The 12,288-nt window shown below is 40.7% G+C and overlaps 1 pseudogene across 1 annotated transcript; it reads right to left on the bottom strand.

Annotated features, from left to right (window-relative positions):
* Nucleotides 1-3,373: 3,373 nt before the first annotated feature.
* On the bottom strand, nucleotides 3,374-6,640 carry LOC307201992 (vomeronasal type-2 receptor 26-like; annotated as a pseudogene). The gene is made up of 4 exons: nucleotides 5,786-6,640; nucleotides 5,037-5,264; nucleotides 4,378-4,504; nucleotides 3,374-4,258 (listed from the first exon to the last, which is right to left on the bottom strand). The product of its transcript is annotated as a vomeronasal type-2 receptor 26-like (transcript).
* Nucleotides 6,641-12,288: the final 5,648 nt, after the last annotated feature.

Genomic DNA, 12,288 nt, shown 5'->3' with positions numbered 1-12,288 from the left:
AGTTCAGAAAATGAAAGCATTAGGACATTCAGCTTCAGAACAGGTTTTTAAAAATACATTCTTACTAATACTCTAGTAGTTTAGGTAAAGTCTAGCAGAATGGGCTGCTCAAAAGGCCTCTCCCAAACACACAAACATGCATACATTTCTGTATTCATTTCTCTATCCAGAAATGGGAATGTCTCCTATATTATCTTAATTCACAAGACATTCATCCCATTTTATTGCACCAGCATAAGTCCCATTCATATCTAAAGTGGATTCTCCCAGGTAAAAGGGTAAATGTTTACTGCCTCACTCATTATTCTGCTGCAACTCTAGGTTTGATCATTCTTTTGATGTAATACAATAAGTGGCTTAATTCTTACACGAGCTCTTCAGGCAGTGCTGGTGGGGGTTCCTCAGTGAATGTTGCTGGAGAGGAGAAGAAGCCACCATGGAAAACAATGCCACCAATGAGGAACTCTCCTGGCTGATGATATGTGTGAAGTGGATGTTTTCGACCATGGAGCCTGCATTTTGCTATGTGAGCCTCACATACATTGTAAGAAATCAGTTCAAGCAGCAAGATCACTACAACCAACATCCTTAATACAAGGGCAACTCTTTTTTATGCAGAAACTATGTTTTTTTTCTGGCAATACTAGAATAGGTTTTTCCAAGATAAAAATTGTCTCATTTAAATAGTAGATTAATTTTCCCAGAGGACACAGTACGGGAGTATCCCAAATTAGACTTGCTGATCCCAGACAGTATTTAAATAATTCTGGTTAAGTTGTAGTATCCTTTGTGTTATGTTGCCAGGGGCCAGAGAAAATACACAGGGATTTTTGAGGAGCAGCATATTAATTATAGCACTGTTAATAACCAAGCAGGAGTGTAGTTGTTCATTCAATGCTCGAGATTCCCTGTGGAATTGCAGAATGGAATTGCAGAAGAAAATTGCTGGAGAAAATATTCAGAACTGTTATTTAATTTCCCTTTAATTAGATAATAATAGACCAGTGGTGTATGGGTGAAATTAGACGTTAGAAGCTCGTAATAGAAGACCTTGTAGCCAATGAAGACTCCAAAATGTAGCATGGTGTAGTCAGCATCTTGGAATTTGGCTGAGTGGATCTGGATTCACAGCAGCAATATGGCATGTCTGCAATGGCTGCTCATTGCTGTTCTGTGGGATTACAGTTGTGCCCCCTGGCTCTCAGCCTCCTTCCCCTGTGCCTTGGGAATGCACGTTGGCTCAAACCCTCAAGGGCCAATGCCCCTGTGATTCTGGAGAGAGGTTGAGATGGTGCCCCAGGTCCTCCTGTATGACTCTTTTTTATTTTTTTTAATATGTATTCTGCTTCACTTCCAATAGGGCAAGGGTTGGGGATGTGTGGCACTCCAGATGTTGATGGATTCCAAAACCAACCAACCCCAGCCAGTATGGAGAATGGTCAGCAATGACGAGGGCTGTAGTCTAGCAATGTCTGGAGGGCTATAGGCTTCCCAGCCAAATTTTAGAGGAGTAAAAGCAGATAACAACAAACAAAATAATATGTCTGCCTGTGTTTTTATATCTGTTGTAAGCCACTCAATGTGGCTGGGGAAACTCAGCCAGGTGGGTGGGTTATAAATAATAAAATTATTATTATTATTATTATTATTATTATTATTATTAGTCCTACTTCCTTCCATTCCTGTCTCCACTTGAATACCCTGGACCTTCTTGCAAGGAGGGCATAATCTTACACACAAATCTTACAGACAAGCAGATAACAAGAAAAGAAATAATATGTTTTACTGTGTTAAAGTGGCTGGGGAACACAGCCAAATGAGTGGGTTATAAATAACAAATTTATTACTATCATTATCATTATTATTAGTCCTACTTCCTTCCATTCCTGTCTCCGCTTGAATACCCTGGACCTTCTGCAAGGAGGGCATAATCTTACAGACAATCCTTAACAAGCATAGTCCACAGATGGCCACACAGAAATAAATGTTTTAAGGTTTAATGGGGCTTACTCTGATTTACTTGCATTCTCCATTCATCATGATTAAGGTAAAGGTAAAGGTACCCCTGCCCGTGCGGGCCAGTCTTGACAGACTCTGGGGTTGGTGCGCCCATCTCACTCAAGAGGCCGGGGGCCAGCGCTGTCCGCAGACACTTCCGGGTCACGTGGCCAGCGTGACAAAGCTGCATCTGGCGAGCCAGCGCAGCACACGGAAACGCCGTTTACCTTCCCAACAGTAAGCGGTCCCTATTTATCTACTTGCACCCGGGGGTGCTTTCGAACTGCTAGGTTGGCAGGCGCTGGGCCCGAGCAGCGGGAGCGCACCCTGCCACAGGGATTCGAACCGCCGACCTTTCGATCGGCAAGCTCTAGGCGCTGAGGCTTTTACCCACAGCGCCACCCGTGTCCCATGATTAGACACGCCACCCGTGTCATCATGATTAGATCTAATCAATTTTATCTGCTCATCAAACATTTGATGAAGGGTGCCAACAGTCAGTGGAATATCCAACAATATACTTGTCACATATATGATACGTATATGTATTAAGTATAGAGTGTTGGTGAAATAAAACTTTTCAATTGTTGCTCCCCATCTGTCAAATGCATTGCGCAGTGAGGTCTGCATGGTCCTTTGCTGCCATCTTTTCCATGGACCAGAGGGCAGAATTCATTTACATTTTCTTGTCTAGGACTCTGAATTTCTCCAAGGAGACATGATTCAAAAAATTTTTGTGGGGAGGGGACCCCAATTCAATGGCGAGTATGTTATCTCAAAGTACATTGATAAACTATGGAACTCAATGACATAGGAAACAATGGTGGGGACAGTGCATTTGCGGCTTGACAGTTTCCCACAGGCATCTGGTTGGTCAGTGAGAGTTCAAGCTGCTGGACCAGATGGGCCATTGGCCTAATTTAAGAGGATCATCTTCCATTTCTACGATCTTGGTTATGGATAGGTTGAGGGTGAAATATGACTGTTAGCAGTGAAAACAATAATTCATAAATGCGTACTCGTATATTCCATGGCCAGAATTGTACAGTTTCACAGATCCTATTATGTTGAAAGCTGTAAGACAACTTTGATCATTCAGAATTAAGGACAGATAAAGATTTCCTTGCATATATTTTGACAAGAATTGTTCTGAGTCTTCTTGTCAGCACATGTTACAAGAGAATAATGAATGTGTAAACATAAGATTCTTTTCTTCAAAGCAGATAAGTCAATTTTACAAATGAATTTTCAACTATGGGAATTTGGATTCTAGAAAAATTTTTAAAAGGCAGCAGCTGAACTTATATTTCCAAAGATTCTACTGTACACACAGAGAAAAGCACAAAAGACAGCAAAGGGCAGGTTTCTCATTTCTTTAATTTTTCTTCCTTTCTAGCTGTTCTCTATTGTTCAGCTTAGGCCTCAGAATGATTAAATAACACTTTGGGGAAAAGATGCAGCCCAGCAACCCACCACCGGAGGCTAAGATGGAGAAGATCTCCACAGCTACCATGTATTTTCCCTTGGTGCTCAGGTAGGAAGGAATAAAGGACAGCCAAACACTGCAGAAGACCAACATGCTGAAAGTGATAAACTTGGCTTCATTGAAACTGTCTGGTAACTTCCTGGCAAGGAAAGCCATAACAAAACTCACAGTTGCCAGGCAGCTCATGTAGATGAGGACACAGTAAAACATTGTTACAGACCCCTCATTATATTCTAGTATAATTTCTTCTGTCATTGAATGCATGTCCACATCTGGGTATGGGGGAGAGGTTGCCAGCCACACAGTACATATCCCTGCTTGAACTATGGAGCAGAAAAGGAGAATGGAGTGGGCTAGTCCTTTCCCCACCCATTTTCTCATCCTGGAATCTGGTTTTATAGCCATGAAGGCCAAAAGCACAGTGAAGGTTTTTGCCAGGACACAAGAAACAGCAGTTGAGAAGATGATGCCAAAGGCAGGTCACCTTGTCAGGTCGGCCAATGAAGAGCAAAGCACAAAGGAAGCAGAGCAGGAGAGAGATGATGAGAGCGTAGGTGAGGTTTCGGTTGTTTGCAATGACAATGGGTGTGTTGTGGTGCTTCATAAATATACCTAGTACCAGAGCTGTGATCAAGGAAAGGGAAAGAGAGAAACAGGCCAAACTGATGCCCAAAGGTTCTTCATAAGACATGAAACTTATATCCTTGGGTAGACATGCATTCCGGTTCTTGCTTGGATAGTCTTTGTCTGGGCATTTATTACAGTCTTTCATATCTGGGGGAAAGAAATATAATAGGTCATACATTTGAATTTGGTGAAATGTTTACTTTCTGTCTGTGAAAGTAATGATAACTACAGAGTCTGGATCTATTGAATCTATTTATTTCTCCTACCATCCTGGATTGCAATCTTTCCCTCTGCACATGGGATGCAATCGTAGCAGCAAGGGGGCTGTCCCTCCTTCACTTTCTTGCTGGATCCTGGAAGACATCTCTCAGTACAGAGAGAAAGAGGCCGAGTCTATTCCGTAAATGAAAGAGCAGAAGGATCAGCAAGAGAACAATGAGTTTGGAAATCTTCATGTTCCTGGGCCCCTCTCTATGTTACTAAGCTGAGTCAGTCTTTCAGCAATATTTAGAATGGCTATATTTTTTTAGTAGTAGTAATGTTTGAAGTGATGTCATACTCCCTCTATTGTTCTGGGATGTGTAGTTGTTGTGATTACATAGCAGTTCCCCACATTTAGCAAGAAAGGCAAAATCTTGGGGCTTATCTATCCTCTTTTCTTCAGTTAAAAATCAGTATTTTATAATTGTTAAGAAATATTTATAAAATATTTCTAAATATAATAAAATAAAATAAAATATTTGCCTTTATTCCTTGAGTGACTTCTAGCAGTAAGCTTTTGGATCTTAATGTGGTACTTGGATGCTTTGGTCATATTCTACACAGTGATATGTATTTTAAGAGACAATGAGTAGACATGCAGGTGAATGATCATCACTTATGCAAGACTGAATCTCCTTGGAATTATCTAACAATTTGGCCTTACCTGATTAAACCAACCGTTCCATGTTATGGCATCTTCATCAAGGATGAATGATTGGTCTGGAGAAGCTTGTGGATCTATCCTCCCAACACTCACTCTTTGCAAACTTTGGTTGTTGAATATAATCCAATTGACAATTTTCAAGCTAGATACCACCTCACCATGCTGGTTGATGAAGACCACATCTCCAGCCGTATTGTTAAATGAGATACTTCTCAGAAAGTGATGGAGCTAGATTGAAAAAAGAAAAAGCACGTTTGTAAAAGGCTGCAATTCTAATACATGGCTAAGGTATCTTTATCCTGTGGGCAGGACCTACAGCAAGTGGTGTGTGGTGATACAGTCAACTGTGAGTGGAGTCAGGTCAAGGGATGGAGAAACCACCAATTTTCTCTCTCCCACATCCCTCTCTCTCCCTTTTCCCATTTTAACAACCTTTCTTTATCTCCCCAGCCCCACACCTCTTTTCCTCTGTCCCTGTTCATCTCAGGAGACACCAGAGTGATGTGTGATCACCTGATCTGAGAGAGGATTTGGTGTATATGGGATAGAAAGAATGCTGAACATCTCTCTTGACCATTACCACTGCCTCTTATCTGTGAATGCAGTGGCATCCCAGTGGTCTCCAAACTTCTCCCATGGAAGTGATTTTCCTTGTCAGAGATGAAAGAGCAAGTTGACAACATTTTGGAAACCCATACCTTGTGGGGTAATAACAGGCCTCTTCCAGTTGAGGAAGTTTAGCCTATTACCTGCCAGAACTGTGGATTCGGATTCTTCCCTCTCCCTCTGTATGCCATTTCTCTGTGACTGAGTCTGGATGAGAACATCGCACGTAAAGCATGGGCCATGGCATATACAGCATTGTGGATACTGTAACTGTGGCCTGTCATGCTCATTTCAAAAAATGATCCGGGAAGGCTCTCCAGCTTCTCTTCTCCGGTGCAAATATTCCCCTCCACCCTGTCTGCAGTCATATCTGGGAACACACATTCAAAGGCCTGTTGCCAGAAGTCCCTGATAAAACCGTCCCCATCTGTGCTGGAAGGGTTTCTGTGCACAACATACTGATGAAATCCTGGTGGGTTTCTGAAGTGAATCTCAAAGGATATAGCACCATTGAATATTCTTGCATCCCAGTTCCTTTGAAAGACTAATGAAGTGAACTCAACCTGGGCCGTTATTATCCATACTTTACTTTTTATATTGTATGTCATGTCATCATGTACTGATACGTATGGAAGCCATCTCAAAATTGCCATGTAATAAGATTCTCCATAGGAAACTATTATATTAGCTGTGCTGCTAAAAATTTTATGATTTATACTTGCCCCCTGTTGTAGCATGCCATTTATTTCAGAAATAAAACTTAAACTGGGTATTCTTTCTAGGAATGCAAAGCAGACACCACTCTTGGTAAATATTGGAGAAATGGTTTGCAGAAATCTTTCTCCGTTGTCATTGTCCATTGCAATGACTCCAATCCACGTCCACCTGAAATGCAGAAGCAAAGAGAGAATTCCCTCATACTGAAGGGCTTCTGAGGCTGCCATCTGGTAGAAGGGAAGCCCTGGGCTTCTATCATTCATCACCGGAACAGAGCCATAAATGAGCTAAAAAGTAAGTGGAGGAAGAGAAGAGATTCCTTTCACAGTATTCATATATATTATGTGGTGAACCCTGTTAGTCAAATATGCCCTTTGTCAACATTTCAGGGTTTAGTGCATCTCTCTCATTTATACAAAAGACATACATGCAGATGGACTGAAAACTGGGATCATCTCCCATTTGTGGTTTGGAAACCTGTGCTTTGCTGAATGGAGAGGGGCACTGTGTCTGTTTTTTACTATCTTTATAAATCTTGTTAACACTTGATGTCTGGAGCAGGGCATTGTGTCTACTTCACTTAAAAACACACAAAAGTTTTTTTATGTCATTGCAAAATTTCGCAGGGTCTTGTACAATGGATAAAACTGGATGGGGGAACATACCATGCCCCCAACAGCAGATTTCCTGGACATTATCTGGCTTTGTCAGAATTGCAACTTGGGTTAGATGCACATTTCTTCTCTGGAGCTTCGTCTTTCTTCTTCATGATGCACATGCCCCATCACACAGCAAAACTGTCCTGATTCTTCTCAGACTTTATTTATGAACATTTATTTCACTAGTGAATCAGCTGCTACCTACTATTACTGTTCTCCTGCAGAACTGGATGGTATCTGCAGTTTGCCATAACTTCTCTGTATCTTTAATTATGTCCAGTGTGCTAAAGATGAATAGTTATTGTACTGGCTCCTACCTGTCAGGTTTTTGTAGCTGTAAGCATTTCCCCATTTTCCCAGCTTATTTGACATGCCCTCCTCACTAATTTTTCCACTAACGCCTAAAATCTTATTCCTTTTATCCAGTAAGCAATTCCCCCTTTACTCAGCAACTCAATTCAGATACCCTCCTAACTAAGCAGAAAATGATGCATAACCAAAAACTGCTGGTGAGAGAGAAGCCCACTCTTCCATCAGTGGCATTTGTTATATACTGTAAGTGATCTAAATTTGTGTGTAAGACGGGAGAGTTACACATTTTTTTCAGGTATTGCAGTAAAGTTAAAGGGACCCCTGACCATTAGGTCCAGTTGTGACTGACTCTGGGGTTGCGGCCCTCATCTCGCTTTATTGGCCAAGGGAGCCGGCATACAGCTTCCAGGTCATGTGGCCAGCATGACTAAGCCACTTCTGGCAAACCAGAGCAGCGCACGGAAACGCCATTTACCTACCCGCAGTAGCAGTACCTATTTATCTACTTGCACTCTGACGTGCTTTTGAACTGCTAGGTTGGCAGGAGCTGGGACAGAGCAACGGGAGCTCCCCCATCAGGGCATTCGAACCGATGGCCTTCTGATCGGCAAGCCCTAGGCTCTGTGCTTTAACCCACAGCGCCAACCGCGTCCCCACAGGTATTGCAACCTCCCCCTTTATTCAGGTTTGTCTGTCTGTCTGTCTGTTGTTTGCTTATATTACAATTATGGTCGGTGGAAGAAGATTGGAAAAAAATTAAAGCTTATTTAGAGAAATATTGTAAAATTAATGAGCTTTACAAAAATGGTGGAATGAAGTTATATGGCTTTGGCAGAAATGTTATAAGGAATTAGGTACAGATAGATTGTTAATGGGAAAAAAAATAAGGTTAGAACATTTAAGATTAATTACAGGACAGAAAATAGAGGAAGATGGAAAGGAATTGCTGAAATAGTTAATTGAAGTGGAATACAAAATGGGAGGCGTGAGGAAGTCAATGAAACAAGTATATGAAAGATAAGATTGAAAATATTGGAAGTCTTTTTAATTGTTTTTGTTTTGTTTTGTTAATTCAATGTTTTATGTAGTGTTTTTGTTTTTGTTTTTGTATTGTATTATGTTGATTTGTTTATTTTTTCTTTTTCTTATTCTGTAATTTCTAAATTCTTAATAAATATTTTTTAAATATATATATATATTACAATTATGTACCATCTTTATTTTCCAAAGATCTCAAAGTGCTGTACATGGTTCTCCTTGCAATTTCATCTTCACCCTGAACTGATGCCGAGGAACCTGCCTATTCCTTTATGCAAGCTAATAGAGATATTGTACATAGTTGTCCTACCTGCGGAATCTTATAGATATCCAAAATAGTTGCCACATAAAAGGAGATTTCAGAATCCAGTCCCCCAATGACCCCAGTCAGCTTATTTTCAACATCACATATATAGTTAGGGACAAATTTTTCCACCATGGATAAAAGCAGCAGTGTGGCGAGATATGTGCTCCTTGAACTGATATAGCTGACATAAAAGTGGAAGCCCAAAGTGATATTGGGTAAGATGTGAGGGTCTTCATTGATCTCCTTGACTGCAAATGCCAAGGCCACAATGTGCTGGTATAGCTTAGGCACCACCCTAGAAGGAGAGTTGCAAATGTATCAGCAGGAACTTCAAAAGACGTATTATTTTACTCAACAGAGTAGTTAATCATATTGAGTTCAGTGGCGTTAACTCTCAGTCTGATCCACTATTGAATAGCTCTTATCAATAGAAGGTTCTCTCTGATGTTTATTTGAAATCTCCTTTCTTGTTACTTGAAAACCCTGATTTGGAGCAAGAGAAAAGAAGCATGTTCCATCTTCCTGGTGACAGCTCTTGAGATATTTGAAAATGGCTATCATTCCTCCCCTCAGTCTCATCTTAGATAAACATACTAAACCACCTCATCCGTTCCTCATAAGGCTTGGTTTCCAGACCATCTTTGTTGCCCTCCTCTGCACATGTTCCAGCTTGTCAATATCCTTCTTAAATTGTGGTGGTCAGAACTGGACACAGACTTCAGGTGACCAAGGCAGAATAGAGCAGTACTATTATTTCCTTTCATCAGGACACTATACTTCTGTTGATGCAGATCCCTTGAACCTTTCCACATGTATTACTGGCAAGCCAAGTTTTACTCATCTTAGATTTGTGTATTTGTCCCTATTGTAATTCATGTTCTTACTTTTGTCCAGGTTTTAAAATATTTTAAGCTTAATAGTATCTAGAGTAGGGGTTGCTAATGAGGGGTAATGGGACGTCTTCCCTTACATATCGGAGGTCTTTTTCTGACACTTACAAAGTCTCTGGTGTCTCTGGTCTCTCCCTGCAGTGACTTCATTTTCTTGAGTCAGTGATGGTCGTTGGAATTCACTGAATTCTATACTTAATAATAAGTACCTTTCAGTGCTGAAACAAAGCTTAGTCTAAGTTCAGAAAATGAAAGCATAAGGACATTCAGCTTCAGAACAGGTTTTTAAAAATACATGGGCTGCTCAAAAGGCCTCTCCAAGACACACAAACATGCATGCATTTCAGTATTCATTTCTCTATCCAGAAATGGGAATTTCTCCTATATTCTCTTAATTCACAAGACATTTGTTCCATTTTATTGCACCAGCATAAGTCCCATTCATATCTAAACTGGATTCTCCCAGGTAAGAGTGTAAACATTTGCTGCCTCACTCATTATTCTGAGGCTGCAACTCTAGGTTTGATCATTCTTTTGATGTAATAAAATGAGTGGCTTAGTTCTTACACAAGCTCTTCAGGCAGCGCTGGTGGGGGTTCCTCAGTGAATGTTGCTGGAGAGGCGATGAAGCCACCATGGAAAACAATGCCACCAATGAGGAACTCTCCTGGCTGATGATACATGTGAAGTGGATGTTTTTGACCATGGAGCCTGCATTTTGCTATGTGAGCCTCACATACATTGTAAGAAATCAGTTCCAGCAGCAAGAACACTAAAAACACCATCCTTAATACAAAGGCAACTATTTGTTTTATGCAGAAACTATGTTTTTTTCTGGCAATACTAGAATAGGTTTTTCTAAGATAAAAATTGTCTCATTTAAATGGTAGATTAATTTCCTGAGAGTACACAATACGGAAGTATCCAAAATTAGACTTGCTGACCCCAGACAGTATTTAAATAATTCTGGTTAAGTTGTAGCATCCTTTGTGTTATGTTGCCATTGGCCAGAGTAAATACACAGGGATTTTTGAGGAGCAGCATATTAATTGTAGCCCTGTTAATAACCAAGCAGGATTGTAGTTGTTCATCCAATGCTCGAGATTCCCTGTGGAATTGCAGAAGAAAATTGCTGAAGAAAATATTCAGAACTGTTATTTTATTTCCCCTTTCATTAGATGATAATAGACCAATGGTGTATGGGTGAAATTAGATGTTAGAAGCTCATAATAGAATACCTTGTAGCTAATGGAGGCTCCAAAATGTAGCATGGTGTAGTCAGCATCTTGGAATTTGGCTGAGTGGATCTGGAGTCACACCAGCCATGTGGCATGTCTGCAATGGCTGCTCATTGCTGTTTTGGGGGATGACAGTGGTGTCCCTCTCAGCCTCCTTCCCCTATGCCTTGGGAATGCATGTTTGCTCAAACCCTCAAGGGCCAATGTCCCTGTGATTCTGGAGAGGTTGAGTTGGTGCCCCAGGCCCTCCTGTATGACTCCTTTTATAGAGCCTTGTGAAAAGTCTCTCTTGATTCTGTCAGCCTCCATGAGCTAGAAACCTAGGGAGAAAAAGTATTCCTGAAATCTCTCAGACCCACAGTTCATCCAGGTTCAGCTGAGGGTGGTCATGATTCCTAAAGTTGCTGAGCCTGACTTTCTAGCCTTTTGGGTGAATTTTAAGTCAGTGTTCACCTTCATTCAGTGATGCTGATATCTCTGGCTTCTTCTGCAAACTTCTGCATTTTATTTTTTAAATATGTATTCTGCTTCACTTCCACTAGGACAAGGGTTGGGGATGTGTGGCACTCCAGATGTTGATGGATTCCAAAACCAACCAACCCCAGCCAGTATGGAAAATGGTCAGCAATGATGAGGGCTGTAGTCTAGTACTATCTGGAGGGTTATAGGCTTCCTAGCAAAACTTTAGGGGATTAAAAGCAGATAACAAGAAAAGAAATAATATTTTTGCCTGTGTTTTTATATTTGCTGTAAGCCACTCAGAGTGGCAGGGGAAAGCCAGGTGGGTGGGTTATAAATAATAAAATTATTATTATTATTATTACTACTACTATTATTATTATTATTAGTCCTACTTCCTTCCATTTCTGTCTCCACTTGAATACCCTGGACCTTCTACAAGGAGGGCATAATCTTACAGACAATACTTAACAAGCATAGTCCACAGATGTCCAAACAGAAATAAATGTTTTAAGGTTTAATAGTTTACTTGCATTCTCCATTCATCATGGTTAGATCTAATCAATTTTATCTGCTCATCAAACATTTGATGAAGGGTGCCAACAGTCAGTGAAATATCCAACAATATGCTTATCACATATATGATATGGATATGTATTAAGTATAGAGTGTTCTGATACATCACATGTGTTGGTGAAATAAAACTTTTCAATTGTGGCTCTCCATCTGCAAATGTGTTGCGCAGCGAGGACTTTTCCAAGGACCAGAGGGCAGAATTCATTTACATTTTCTTATCTAAGACTCTGAATTTCTCCAACGAGACATGATTCAGAAAAAAATCTTTGGGGGGAGGGTAACCCAATTCAATGGGGCATATGTTATCTCACAGTACATTGGGGAGAGTGCATTTGCAGTTGGGTACGGCTTGAAGGTTTCCCACAGGTATCTGGTTGGTCAGTGAGAGTACAGGCTATTAGGGCGTGGCATAGCTAATTGGTATATGACCCCAATTAGCCGTAGCTTAAT

Source organism: Podarcis cretensis, assembly GCF_951804945.1.
Source record: "Podarcis cretensis genome assembly, chromosome: 13".
NCBI classification, from domain to species: domain Eukaryota; kingdom Metazoa; phylum Chordata; class Lepidosauria; order Squamata; family Lacertidae; genus Podarcis; species Podarcis cretensis.
This window is presented reverse-complemented; position numbering and strand designations above follow the sequence as displayed.